Source organism: Ceratotherium simum, chromosome 7 (assembly GCF_057802395.1).
Source record: "Ceratotherium simum simum isolate JZ-2026a chromosome 7, ASM5780239v1, whole genome shotgun sequence".
Classification (NCBI taxonomy): domain Eukaryota; kingdom Metazoa; phylum Chordata; class Mammalia; order Perissodactyla; family Rhinocerotidae; genus Ceratotherium; species Ceratotherium simum.
The window spans coordinates 69,193,015-69,208,023 of record NC_141906.1 but is presented as its reverse complement, the minus strand read 5'-3'; the positions used below and the strand labels follow the sequence as shown (position 1 = coordinate 69,208,023).

Genomic DNA, 15,009 nt, shown 5'->3' with positions numbered 1-15,009 from the left:
GTAGCTAAGTGAGCATAATGTTTAAAGAAAGGAAAGAAATCAAGATCCTCTTTCCTGGGGGAAATTTCATGTCCCAACCGTATACAGTCATGCATCGCTTAACAGCGGGGATGCATTTTAATGCATCATCGGATGATTTCGTCATTGTGCGAATATCATAGAATGTACTTACACAGACCTAGGTGGTGTGTACAGCCTACTACATGTCTGGGCTATATGGTACTAAGCTTATGGGACCACCGTCATACGCGTGCTCTGTCATTGACAGAAACATCATATGCAACACATGACTGTGTTATAGCAATATAGGGTAAAACACCTGTTAGCATAAATGATGAGAAATGGGAAGAGTCTCTTGGGTGAAGTTGTGGTCTCAATCATTGGAAAATCTGTAAAAGGCTGTTCTTGAATGCAGTCTTCCTAAGTAATGTGATAGGTAAGCAGTACTTAAGACAAATTCAGACTTCCAAAATAATGAAAGCAGAAAAAGAATCTTCTTCAGCAATTCTGAATATGAAAATATTTTCTGCTCCTCTCTTTTCATTTATCACTCAGTCATCTCTCTGTTGTTAGCATTCACTCTTAATTTCTAATGGGTACCTTAATAAATTGGGTTAAATTACCTGTAATACCTTATTGGCAAATCTTTAATCAGGTTATGAGGATAACTGTCTTTTTAAATGCCCGCTGGTTTCCTGTACCACCCACTCATTTCATGTTTTGGTGACTATTACGCTCTGGTAGAAGTGCTCAAAACAAGGCTCATCATAAAGGAATGTAGGTTATTTTGGAGTTTTTTCTAAGGAAAATCTGATTTAATTTGAGAGATGATAGTTTCCAAATTAGCAATGAACATTTTACCTGTTTTTTTAAATTTTTCAAATTACTCTTTTAACTTTTTTTTTTTCCTAATTTAAATGTCAAACACAAAACCCTTAGGCAAACATAAGCTAGCCAGTGTTTGCTAGTATGTTAGCAGGCTGAGTTCACGTTAGGTAAAATAAGAAGAAAAAATTCTTGATTCAGTTGTTATGGGTGAGTGCTACCTGTTAGCAGAACTTTCAGGTTTTTTTTCTGTCTCTGGGATGCCTAGCAGAAATTCCTTAATCCTTAGTGGATTCTACAGTAGGCAAAGGCTCAGCAGAAGCTATTACAGAGAGCATGTGGGGTGGGGATTGTGAAAACCTATGTGCCCTAGTTCATATTGCTTTCACAAATGTTAATTTTAGGTTTCTTCCTTCTTTCTTTAGGCTTTGACAAATTGCAGAAGGCTCGTTTGGATCTGTGACACATCGTTTTGGGGGGGTGCTCTTCTCTTTGTGGGTTTTTCATCTTCTTTTATTTTGGAACTATGAAGACTTAAAAGAGCTCAGACATTTTTTCTTTTTTTAACTGGTGAAGAGAAAAAATCTGAAAAGAAGGAATTTACCTTTTTTGTTCCACTTGTTTGCACTGTGTGCTGACTGAACATTAGTTGCACTAACTGCTGGTTTTTAAAACATGTTTTCTGAGGAAGGGGGACAAGGAAGGAAGAGAAAGAAGAGAAGGGGAGAAACCCTGAAAAGAGAAGAATCTCGATGAACACACAAGCTTGTCTACGATTTCAGAATTCTCCAACAGCTGACTCTTGAGTGCATTTCAACTTCTCCCTGATTACTCATCCGTTTTTTAAGCCTGAAGAGCGTATTACTTATTTGTGCGAAGTGCCTTATGCTATGAGACCATTCAGAATATCATCTTTTAGACACAGCCCAAGGAATCAACAATAGTAATTCTTTCTTTGCTTTTTTTCTTTTTTCTTTCTAAAATTTTTGTCTTCTTATTTAGGTTTCAAGTTGAACTCTCTCTCTTCCCTTTCTATCCGATACTCAAGCCCAGGGCTGAAAGATGAAACGTATTAGTAATGTTAAACATCATTTCTTTTTGTTTATATGGAGGAGTTGATATGCAACTGCAGTTCATCCGCACTGTAAATACATGTATTTAAAAAAACAATCCCAAGTAAAAATTTCTTCTGGGCTGAGTAGATAAAACATCATCACTCCCAAAGGAAAGAGCCGTCTATCATTGCAGGAGCCATATGACAAGCCTTTGTGCTCTATAGCAGAACACTAAAGACTGGTTTACATACGCCTCCATTAGCAGTTATGGCACTTGATGTGTAGACATGTCAGAGCCTTGACCCTCTTTCCTCTGTGGCAAAGCGTGTCCCATAGAAAACTGGGTGTGTATACTTGTATAAACTTTGTAAATAAGTTTTTTTCTGGGTTCATATATATATATATACATATATATATATTTTTTTTTTTGGATGAAGGTTGCTGGGATTAAGGGGATTAGAGTGATTATGGGAGCAGCTAAAGATGAGAGGGGCTCAGTTTTCCGCAACACTAAATTCTAAAAAGTACTTTGGCCTCTTACTGTAGAGAGCAGACCTCTATGCGGACCCTAAGTTGGAAAAGGGACCCAGAAGTCTGGGATTCACTGTTTGCTGCCACAGTGTCTCATCTAGTACTTTTGGAGGAGGCCTGCCAGACAGAGCGAGGAAGCTTCAAAAACTGTAATTCAAGATGTTATTTTTGAGAAGCTCTCTCTGATGTTGCTTCTTCCCCCTTTTAAAAGTTTGAGGAACTTTTCAAGCTCAACAAAAGGGGACAAAGATTAATCTGCCTTGCAGTGTGGGAATTCGATTGAGTGGCAGTGTCTGAGCAGTATATGTATAAAGCATGAATTTGCATTTCAGAACATTAGCCAGTACCAGCTTTGGTAACATTAGCAGTTCTGGGACTTAGTTTCTGTGGATCACCTCCCGTACTGTGTAAGTGTGTTGCCCTCTGCCCACCTTGATACATAAACTTGCAGGAATGGGCAACCCCTGAGAGCTGTTAACTTTAATGCTACAGAAAGCTGCTTGCCATCTTGCTTTGTGACGAGAATTATCTGTCATTTTGCATTGTAAATTGCTGGCAAATGCTTTACAGTCAATAGTGTTGCTTTAAATTGTGCCCCTCCCAACATGCTTGATGTTTGGCCTGATCTCCAGGCAAAAGGAGTGAGATGAATCAAAAACCAGTGAACTTTTTTTTTTTAATATTTTTAATTCCCTTTAACCCAGTGTACTAGGTCAATCAGGAGGCATCTAGGGTAAAAAAAAAAAAAAAGCAAAAAATAAAATTTAAAAAAATTTGGTTTCCATATTCCATTGTTTTTCAAAACCCTAAAATATTACAAGATAAGTCCTGCATACGCTTTCTTGCTTAACTCATCTGGATAAAGAAATCAGTCATTCAAAGTCGCTTTTTTGACTCTGCCTAGTTATAAGCAAAACTATTTGGGACTCACCTAAAATTCTTTGAGGATCAAAATCCTGCAGATGCCTCCTGATCAGACGTAGCCCTAACTCCTTAAAAACTGTAGCAAGAGCTGCACAGTACAAACCCAAAAAAGAAAAAGCTCATTTATTTGGTATCCAGGCCATATGTGTTCTATTCAGCCAACATTGGTTACTAAATACAAGCCCTAATTAAGGGAGTAACTTTTTTCCAGGGAAGGGTGGGGGGAGGGAATTTAAAAGGCATCAACTTTTGACCAAAAAATATTGCCCTTGTACTGATGCAGCTCTCTCTTTCTCCCCCACCTCTGGCGAGATGAGGAATTGTTCATTATAGAAAAAAGGCTTGTAAATGCAATTTTATATCTCGCTAGAGGGTGTGTGGGCAACTAAACGAACAGCACAGTCTTCTTTGCCATCCTCAGACTGTGCTCTGCCTTGTGCCACGTGCGTGTGGGTCCCTGTTAAAGCACAGACTTTAAATTCAAAGTATTACTGAAGTACAGCCTCTGATGAGGAGTGGCACTTAAAACTATCTGGGACACCACTATTGGACACTGTCTTGTAGAGGCAGGTGTCCAGTTTTGGTGCTTGACTCTTGAATAGGAATTGTTAAATGGAAAGATGCTCTAAGGACTAGGTCAAAGCCTAGTCTCTTTTTTTTTTTTTTTTTTAAACCCCCTCACAATAAGGAGCCTTGTTACTATAGGGGATTGTTTTCGTGTTCATTCTAGTGTTGGGTGTTTAAGTAATGGTAATATTTTTCCAGTGGTTCATTTGGGTGAAAACTATCCCCTATTTTTAATATTTAAATTACATCCGACTCATGGTTTAGCCTTTGGTCGTATAGTTGTGTAATGGGTTATGGACTGTTAGACACCTTGCTGCCTTTGGGCCTATGTTTTGTCTTTCTCTTCCCATACATTCCAATGGAGAAACATCCTTGCTTTTCCCTTAGGAATGAAATTTATTCTCAAAAGATCTTCCATGGTGAAGAAGTAAGGGAGAAGGAAACCTAAATATGTCTCTAAATTATTTTCGGGTTGGTCTCATAACATGGGTTGGCCCCAAAGGCTGGGGGGGTGGGGGGGCAATTGGTTATCAATATTTGTTTTCAGAATGAGATGGGAGCATCTTTCCTTTGCCATGTGCTTTGTGTTTGATACCATCATGCTTGGGTTAGAACCAGACAACTCAGCACAAAGCCTTGACTGTAAATTGTTGGAATCAAAACATCTCATTCTGATCACTTGGTTTAATTTTTTTTTTCTTTTTCTTTTTTTTTTTTTAAGTAGGGGTGGGAGGGGAGGTTACTATGCCCCAAAAGGGAGGGTGTCTGCACTAAGGATTTAGAAACACTTTGGAAGCTCATAACCTCATCAGAAACTGCCTTTGGCCACACTCCTGACCTTATAGATGAGTAACAAAAAGATGAAATAAGTTCTTGGGAATTAAGCCATGTTGTTTTAATTTGCCACTTTTTTCAGCATTCTGTGTATCTTAAAAATTGGAATCATTTTCTGGCAAAAATACCTTTGTCAAGCAAAATTATTGGCCTCATGGGAGCTGAAGTCAGTCAATTTTTTGGTGAATTTAAGTGGACTTTGGTGAGCTTGTAGTTCTACTTCATATCCCTAAAGATGGTTTTTTAAAGCTCCCAAAGAAAATCCACTCTCCTTTCTGATCTAAAAACTCATCTTTGGGGTAAAGAGTTAAGTGTCCAAAGGTTATAACAGTTCATGAGGTCAGAGGGAGCTAGCCTGGTACTTGGACTCTGCCCCTCCACAGCTGACAGATTCCAACAGAAGTGTATTTAAATTCTCCAGTAGACAATACTGGGCAGGGCAGGGGAGGGGGTAGGGTTGGGTTACTAAGATACAGGCTACTATATTTCAACCAGTGGTTTTGGGGGAGGGATGCCTGGAGAAAACAAAGTCACTGTTCCCTTTTTTGAAACCAAAACTTGAAAAACTTTATTTTTTGTTCAGTAAAAATGGGGTAGAATTCCAATGTCCCTAGCCACAAAGGGTCAGTTCCACTGAGAAGTGAACAGTGAGGACTCAAAATTTTGAAAACATTTGGGGAAAGGGAAAATTGGCTTTCTGTTAATTGGCAAATGTTCCAGTGGGGCTCTGTTTTTGTTGGGATGTATAATGTTGTATGTACACACATATGGACCAGAGTCTCTGCTGAGTTTATAAGGTTCAGAAAAGATGGTTGATAAAATCTTGATTTTTGTTAATTTCTCTCAATAAAAGCCCACTGGAACTCCAAATGTGTGTGTGGTGTGTCCTTAGCCACAAGATATGTTGTTTAGGAATCATTGCATTTGAGAGCACTTTATTTATTTATTTATTTATTTATTGTGAGGAAGATTGGCCCTGAGCTAACACCTGCCAATCCTCCTCTTTTTGCTGAGAAAGACTGGCCCTAGGCTAACATCCATACCCATCTTCCTCCACTTTATATGGGACGCTGCCACAGCATGGCTGGCCAAGCGGTGCATTGGTGCGTGCCCAGGATCCCAACTGGCGAACCCCGGGCCGCCGCAGCGGATTGCGCGCACTTAACCACTTGCACCATCGGGCTGGCCCTGAGAGCACTTTATTAAAGTAATTCACATTATGGTGAAGCGGTAATACTTGCTCAACACTAGTCCTGTGCGCCTAGTTGAGTAAAATCTGAGAGCACCACCTTCATCCAGCCTAGATAATGTCCCACCATCCACATTTCAGTGTGTTAGTTTTCATACCTTAAACAAGAGACCCGAGATAATCATTTGGGAAGGCGATAGATGGTCCACAGTATGTCCAGGGGTGTTATCAATAGTCATCACCTCCCAGAACTGTTCAAGTGTTTCAGAAAGCTGAACATGCCCACAAAAAGTGCTTAAGAGTAAATCAAACAATGTGAATGGAATTTGTATGCTGAGAACTACAAAATACTGATGAAAGAAATCAAAAGACCCAAATGGAGAAATTCAGACACTTAGAAAGCTGAACACACCACCCTCACCCCCACCCCAAAAGAAATGCTTAGGTGTAACTAAAAATACACGCAAGATGTGTGCTGAAAGCTACAAAATATGCTGATGAAAGAAATCAGGCCTAACGAGAAGATGTTCAACATCACTAATTATTAGGGAAATGCAAATCAAGACTACAATAAGATATCAACTCACACTTGTCAGAATGGCTATAGTTAAGACGAACTGAGTGTTGGAGAGGATGTGGAGAAAAGGGAACCCTCTTACACTGCTGGTGGGAGTGCAAACTGGTGCAGCCACTATGGAAAACAGTACAGAGATTCCTCAAAATATTAAGAATAGAATTACCATACAATCCAGCTGTTAGTGCTACTGCTGGATATTTGTCCAAAGAACATGAAAATACGAATGCATAAAGATACTTGCACCCCTATGTTCATTGGAACAGCATTCACAATAGCCAAGACTTGGAAGCAACTGAGGTGCCCATCAAGGGACGAATCAATAAAGAAGTTGTGGTATGTATACACAATGAAATACTACTCAGCCGTAAAGAAAAGAAGAAATCCTTGCTATTTGTAATGACATGGATGGACTTTGAGGGTATTATGCTAAGCAAAATAAGAGAAAGTCAAATACTGTATGATGTCACTCAAATAGAAGATAAAAACAACAAATAGAGACGGAGATTGGATTGGTGGTTACCAGAGGGGAAAGGGGGAGGGAGGAGGGCAAAAGGGGTGATTAGGTGCATGTATGTATGGTGATGGATGGTAACTAGTCTTTGGGTGGTGAACATGATGTAATCCAGACAGAAATTGATATATAGTGATGTACACCTGAAATTTATATAATGTTATAAGCCAATGTTACCTCAATAAAGAAAAAAAAAAACCGGCCTAAAGAAGTTGAGAAAGGTACCATATTCATGGATTGGAAGACTGAATAGTCATGCATTACTTGACAACAGGGATATGTTTTGAGAAATGTGTTGTTAAGCAGTTTCATCGTCATGTGAACATGATAACATATTCTTACACAAACCTAAATGTTATAGTCTGCTATATACCTACACTATATGGTACTAATCTTATGGGACCACTGTTATATATATATGAGGTCTGTCAACCAAAATGTCATTATGTGGTGAATGTATGAAGGTGTCAGTTCCCCAGTTTGATCAGCAGGCTTTTTGGGTAGATATCCACAAGCTGATTCTAAAATTTACGTAAAAAGGCAAACTGTGCCATAACAATTTTGGAAAAGGACAAAATTAGAGGACGCTACCTGATTTCAAGACTCATAAAGATACAGTAGTCAAGAAAGTTGCGGTAAATTCAGGTTTTTCACTACAATACGCTATGAAGAAATGTAGGGGGACATGCATCAACCTTTCCATCCAAAGAACAAAGAGAATGGGCATGCACAGTCTGGTCTAAGGTCAATTTTCTTTATAGATGCTATGTGGGGGGGGTGTTAGTTCCTAGCTCATCAGTTGCATTTCCATTATCCTATTAATCTATTTACAGAATACAGTGTACTGGGTATCTCTTTGCTTCTGGATCTGTTCCCTCCTCAGCTCACTGTCTCCGGAGATTGACCTGTGTGAACCACGTAAACATTTCCTCTGCTCTCTGGCTTCCATTTTGGCTTGCTCACCAGGGATTCCCCCTCAGGAAATCAGGAGGGAAGAGAGTGAGATCAGAGTTTGTATTCATCTAATTCCCTCCCTGCAAAATTGCCTCTAGCTGTTTTGTTTCTCTACTGAAGATTTCTGCAGCTGAGTCTATGTGACTCTCTCCTTGCATTTTCTGTTAACTATTCCCCCCGCCCCCACCCCTTGGTAGGTTTTCCTATACCTACACCTTTGTAAATAGGCCTCCTGTAGATACAGTCTCCTCAAATTTCTCTATTAACAACTGTGTGTTCTGTTTCTTCTTGGGACCCAGAGTAATTGGTACCAGAAGTGGTTCCAGGAAACAGATTCCTAAAATGAGATTCTGGGATGGGTTAGTTACATTTGATGAGCTCGATGATAACCTCCCAAGGCAGAGGAGGGGACATGAATAATCACGGCCTACAGTGGCGTCACAATTCACATTTTCACAGGTGGTATGGTGGGATGAAGTGCAGGTAAAGAACAAGGCATGGGTGGAGCCGGCCCCGGGGCTTAGCGGTTAAATGCCCGCGCTCCGCTACTGGCGGCCCAGGTTCAGATGCCAGGCGCGCACCAACGCACCGCTTCTCCGGCCATGCTGAAGCGGCGTCCCACATACAGCAACTAGCAGGATGTGCAACTATAACATACAACTATCTACTGGGGCTTTGGGGAGAAAAAGGGGAAAAAAAATAAAAAAGGAGGAGGATTGGCAATAGATGTTAGCTCTGGGCTGATCTTCCTCATAAAAAAAAAAGAACAAGGCGTGGGGAAATCAAAGGGCTGTGACAATTATTAGAGCAACAGTAGGCCCTCAAGTGCATACATAAGAAAGAAAAATTAAAATTATGAACATGCGATTAACATACAAAGAGAACGAGAAGGCCTCCTTGGGAGTTTTGAAGAGGGGCCCTCATCTGTAGATACATTTGTCCTTAGCTATTTGATTACAGTGTCCCTAGAACTGAAATGGATGGCAGCCTTCTGAAATTTTACTTGATTTAGATACACAAAAAAGCTCTACATCTGATGAACAGAATTCTGACTTGAGCCAGTCTGTTGAACTTCTCTGAAGTTTCTAGGCTTGAGCTAGTTCACTGATAACAAAGCCTTTTGAATAAAAGGGAAGGGGGATCCCTCTTCTAGTCTTCCTCAAAAGGACTTGTGACCATTTACTAAGGTGACTGTACATTGGGGAAGAGGAAATAACTAGATTTTTGGAGACCTGGAGACCCAAAATGCTACAGGTCAGAGTAAAGGCTTATGGAGGTCAAGTGATTCATGGAGTTTGGGCTTGGGTCCATCTCATAGTTGACCTAGTGGGTCCCTGAGTCTGTGTCCAGACTATAGTGGGAATTGACATCCTCAGAAACTGGCAGAATCCCCAAACTAGTTCCCTGACCCATGGAATAAGGAATATTATAAAAGAAATGACTAAGTGGAAGCCACTAGAACTGCGTCTATCAAAATAGTAAACCAAAAACAATACCACATTCCCGAAGAGACTGCAGAGATTAGTGCCACCAACAAACTTGAAAGATGCAAAATTGGTGGTTCCTACCATATCTCCATTCAACACACACATTTGGTTTGTGCAGGAGACAGATTACGGAAATGACAGTGGATTATTATAAACTTAATCAGGTGATGACTCCAATTGCAACTGCTGTTCCAGATGTGTATGTGTTTGTTTTTGCTGGAGAAAATCAACACATTACCTGACCCCTGGTATGTAGCTATTGATGTAGTGAATAGTTTTTTTCTAGACCTGATAGTAAAGACTGTCCGAAACAGCTTGCTTTCAGCTGGCAGGACCAGCAATACAGCTTCATTGTCCTATGTCAGGGCTCTAGTACCCCTCAAACTGGTCTGCAGAGACTTTGGACACCTCTGAATTCTACAGGGTACATGCTGGCCCACTACATTTGGACATGGTGAGCAGAATATAGTGTCTACCCTGGATATTTTGGTAAAACTCAAGCATGCCAGAGGATAGGAAATAGATTCCCCAAATACCATGGACCTGTCTCCTCGATTAAATTCAAGAGATGAAATGGACTGAGGCATGTTGCAACATCCCTTTCTAGGTGAAGGACAAATTGCTACATCTGGCCCCTCCCACCACTAAGAGACACAATGCCTATGGGCCTTTTTGGATTTTCAAGGCAATGTATACTTTATTTGGGTGTGTTACTTCAACCCATTTGCTAAGAAATATGAATTTTTGCCATTTTTAAGGATGGCTCAGAACAAGAGAAGGCTCTGCAACAGGTCCAAGCTGTAGTACAGGTTGCCCTGCCGCTTAGGCCTTATGATCCAGCAGATCCAATGATCGTGAAGTGTCTGTGGCAGACTGCGATGCTTGTATAGAGCCTTTGGCAGGCTCCTTTAGGTGGATGACAGCACAGACCTTTAGGATTTTGAAGAAAAGCTATGCCATCCTCTGCAGAAAGTTATTCCCCTTTGAGAAACAGCTTCTGGCTTGCCATTGGGCCTTAGTAGAGACTGAATGCTTGACCACCAAGCATTGCCAAGTTACCATGTGACCTGAGTTACCCATCATGTATTGGATGTTGCCTGACTCATCAAGTCCTAAGGCAAGTTTGGGCTCTGGTGGTGGAGAAGTCTTAGTTCCCAAGAGAAGAGTGCATCCTCCAGAGAACTCAGCAGAAGTTCCATTAAACTGGAAATTGAGACTGCCACATTGGGCTTCTGTCTATTTTGGGCTTCTCATGCTAATGAACCAACAGGCAGCTTTGTGGTGATTGATCCCGATTTGAAAGGGGAAATTGAGTTGTGATTACAGAAAGAGGATGAGGAAGAATATGTCTGGAATGCAGTGGATCTCCTGGGGCTATTCTTAATACTATCATATAGTGTGATAAAAGTTAACGGAAAACTACAATAACTTAGTGCAGGCTGGACTAGTAATAGCCCAGACCCTTCAGAAATGAAGATTTGGGTCATTCCACCAGGCAAGGAATCAGGACTATCCAAGGTACTTGCAGAGGACACAGGAAATATGGAATGGGTAGTGGAAGATGGAAGTTACAGATACCGTTTGTGACCACATGACCATTTGTAGAAATAAGGGCTATGATAGTGATGAGTATTTCTTCTTTATTTTATTATTAATCTATTAGGTGTGTATCAATTAATTCTTCTCTTTTTCTCTCTTCTCATTCTCCTACCATCTAAAATGAGATGTATTAATGGAGTTCAAAGGAGGTTTTGACCCAGTAGAAATGGCTTGACCATCACCTGAAGATAAAGTGACGTATGGAAATTTCTGTCCTCTTTTGGAGAGAGTGTCAGCATGTTTTTGATTTTTTGATGGACAATGGAGTATATTAATCAGAAGCATGACTTTTCTATTTTCTTTATTTGGAAATTAAATACAGTTAAAAGAGATATGACTGAATGTCAGATTAACATAGGATGGAATGTTGTGGTTTTGTTTCGTCCATTTAGCTAATCTGGAACTACATTTTCTAGAATCTCCTGTCTTCTACAGTTCTATTTTGGCAGATTTGTAGTGTATTAACTTGGCTAAGCTAAAGCTAAATTTCCCAGAATCCCTTTCCCTGTTTGGCTAGTGATCAGAGTTGGCCAAAAGAAAATTTGCACAAGGTTTGGGAGGTGGAACTGAAGCAGCACGCATTACCATCTGAAGGTCATCATGGTCAGAGGTGATGAGAGACAGAAAGGTGCCAGAAAGTTCCAGTTTCCCCTTGCTCTTTTTCCTTGCTGCACATCCTCATTCTTCTCCATGTCCATGCTTATGGCTAGCTCTGCTGGCCAACAGCAACCCCAGACCTATTGCCAGACCACTTGGCTGTGAATTCACAGAGTGTAGCTATGAAGAGACAAGAGCCTTCCATGGTCTTCTACCCCAGTCCCCAGCAACCGATGTGCCTCACTTCCAGATTTCCCCCACTAACTTGCTCAACCAAGCTAGTGTTTAAGAGGGCCAATTAGTGATTTTTTCCCCTGGTTTTCCAACACCTCCATTTGGACCATTACTTCACCAGCCTCTCCTCCAATTATATAAAGTAGTGATTCTGGGACTTTACCATGTATCTGAATTGCCTGGAGGGCTTATTAAAACCAGTTTGCTGAGTCTCACCCCCAAAGCTTCTGATTTAGTAGGTCTGTGGTGGAGCCTGGATATTCGCATTGCTAGCATACACCCAGGTAATGCTCATGCTTGATGCTGCTGGTCCAAGGATCATACTTTGAGAACCACTGGAGTAAAGTTTAATTCCCATAATAAATTTCTTATTCTATAATATTCATTGTAGTTCTGCTTCCTTGATTTAACTCTGGTCAATATAGGACCCTAGAGCACATAGGAGAAGAAAAGAAAACAAAAACTATAAATATGCAATTAGGAACATACCAGTGAAGGGTGGGGGAGGAGGATTTCTGCCTTCCACTTTCTGCCACGATGGAGTAATGGTGACCAGATCTACTCCTTTTCCTGAAACAGGCAACAATGAGCAATATATGAAGCAACAGTTTTTAAGACACTGGACACCAGGCAATGAAAGGCAGTGAAACTTGGAGATGAGATGAGCCCTATGATTATGATCACCCAGCTTACTGCCTTGAGAGAATTTCCCAGCCATGATGCAGGAAGAGGAACCCAAGTGGAGCCCAGCAAACTACCTGAGTTGAGGAAACAGAGCTGAGATTCTGAGAAGACCAGGCAGATAGTGTTTGTAGGACAGAGTGCCAAAAAGGAGAGAGTTACACAGAAAAAGAACTCCAGTGACATGCAGAGTGTCTTCCTTGAGTATTTGTCTGAGTATTGATCAGCCCAAGCATGGGCAGAAACTATCTGAGGTCAGAGAAAGAACCACCCAAAAGGATTAGGGGGACAATGCTCAGAGCTCACATGGGGTTGAGAATGGTGCCTGTTCCCACCAGGCAGACTGGAAAACCTCATGATTCATGGGTCATTGGGTACACTACTCGGATACATCTTGCCTCAGTAGTGGGGAATAATTAGAGTTAGAATGAGCACTGATACGGTCACACCTAACAAATCTTAAAAAGCAAGACCCGAGAGGATCGAACTCTTTCCAACTAACTGAACTGCATCCCAGAACAAAGTTCAAGAATATTTATGGGAATATAAAAAATATAACACCCAACAAAATAAAATTCATAATATCTGGCAGCTGTTTTAATACAAGAAGTCATGCAAAGAAGCGGGAAAATATGACCCACAATAAGGAGAATAATCAGTCAGCCAGAACTGACCCAGATATTAGGATTAGCAGATAAGGACATTAAAACAATTATAACTGTGTTCCAGATAGTCCAAAAGTTAGGTAAACAGATAGAAGATGTTAAAAAAAAACATCAAATTAAACTACTAGAGATGAAAACTACAATGTCTGAGATGAAAAATATACTGGATGGGATGACAACAGATTAGACATTGCAGAAGAAAAGATCAATGAACTTGAAGACAGCAATAGAAACTATCCAAAATGAAAAAAAATTTTTTATTTTCAATGAACAGAGCATCAGTGAGCTATAAGACAATTTCAAGTGGCCTAATATCTGTGTAATAGGAGAAAGGGATTGAAAAAATTTTTGAAGAAATAATGGCCCCCAAATTTTTAATTTGATTAAAATTATAAACCCACAGTTTCTTGGGAAACTCAATAAACCCAAGCACAAGAAATATGAGGAAAACTACGAGGTACATCATAATCAAATTGCTCAAAACAAATGATAGAGAGAAAATCTTAAAAGCAGCCAGAAAAAAAAGACCCATCATGGGCAGAGGAACAAATGTAAAATGCAGTAGATTTCTTGACAAAAAGAATTCACGAGAGAAGACAGTGGAGCAACATCTTTGAAGTGCTAAAAGAAAAAACTGTCAACCTAGACGTCTATACCCATTAAAATACATTTCAAAAATAAAGGCTGAAGAAACTTTCAGACATACAAAGCTGAGAGAATTCATCACCATCAGACCCACACTGTGAGAAATATTAAAGGGAAAGCCCAAAGGAAATTACATCATGTGGAAATATGGATCTACACAAAGGAAATAAAAAGCACTGAAAAGGGTGATTACGTGGTAGATATAAATTATTATTATTTTAATACTTTTAAAAGATAAATTGTTTAAACAAAAATAATAACAATATAGTGTGGGATTTATAACATGTAAAAGGAAAATATATGCCAGACAGCAGAAAGTCAGGAGGGAAGAAATGCAAGTATACTATGGTAAGGTTCTTATTCTATACTTCCAGGGGTATAATATCACTTGAAAGTAGACTGTGATGAGTTAATGATGCATTCTTTTTTTTTTTCATAATTTTGTGTGTGTGTGTGTGTGTGAGGAAGATCAGCCCTGAGCTAACATCCATGCTAATCCTCCTCTTTTTGCTGAGGAAGACCGGCTCTGAGCTAACATCTATTGCCAATCCTCCTCTTTTTTCCCCCCAAAGCCCCAGTAGATAGTTGTATGTCATAGTTGCACATCCTTCTAGTTGCTGTATGTGGGACGCAGCCTCAGCATGGCCAGACAAGTGGTGCGTCGGTGCGCACCCGGGATCCGAACCCAGGCCGCCAGTAGCAGAGTGCGCGCCCTTAACCGCTAAGCCACGGGGCCGGCCCTAATGATGCATTCTGTAAACACCAAAGCAACCACACAAGAACAAAACAAACAGTTATAGTTAATAAGCCAAAGAAAGGAAATAAAATGGAATCATAAAAAATACTCAGTTCATCCAAAAGAAGGCTGAAAATAAGAAAAAGTTGTACCAATGAACAGATGGGACAATAGAAAATACATAGCAAGATGACAGACATAAACCTAACCTTGTCAATAATCACTTTAAATGTGATACTACTACATCTATTCAAATAACTAATATTAAAAAGACGGGCCAGCCTGGTGGTGTAGTGGTTAAGTTCACGTGTTCTACTTTGGCAGCCCGTAGTTCACAGGTTCAGATCCCAGGCGTGGACCTACGCACTACTCATCAAGCCATGCTGTGGCTGCATCCC

At 40.3% G+C, this 15,009-nt stretch overlaps 1 protein-coding gene across 4 annotated transcripts in view; it reads left to right on the top strand.

The window, feature by feature from the left end:
• DDX6 (DEAD-box helicase 6) overlaps positions 1-5,606 on the top strand; it is a 35,950-nt gene extending 30,344 nt beyond the window's left edge. For all 4 annotated transcript variants that reach the window (XM_014785080.2, XM_087433797.1, XM_004427246.3 and 1 more), the window contains exon 14: positions 1,251-5,606. The gene's annotated coding sequence lies outside the window, so the exon portion shown is untranslated. The remainder of the gene's footprint in view (positions 1-1,250) is intronic.
• Positions 5,607-15,009: the final 9,403 nt, after the last annotated feature.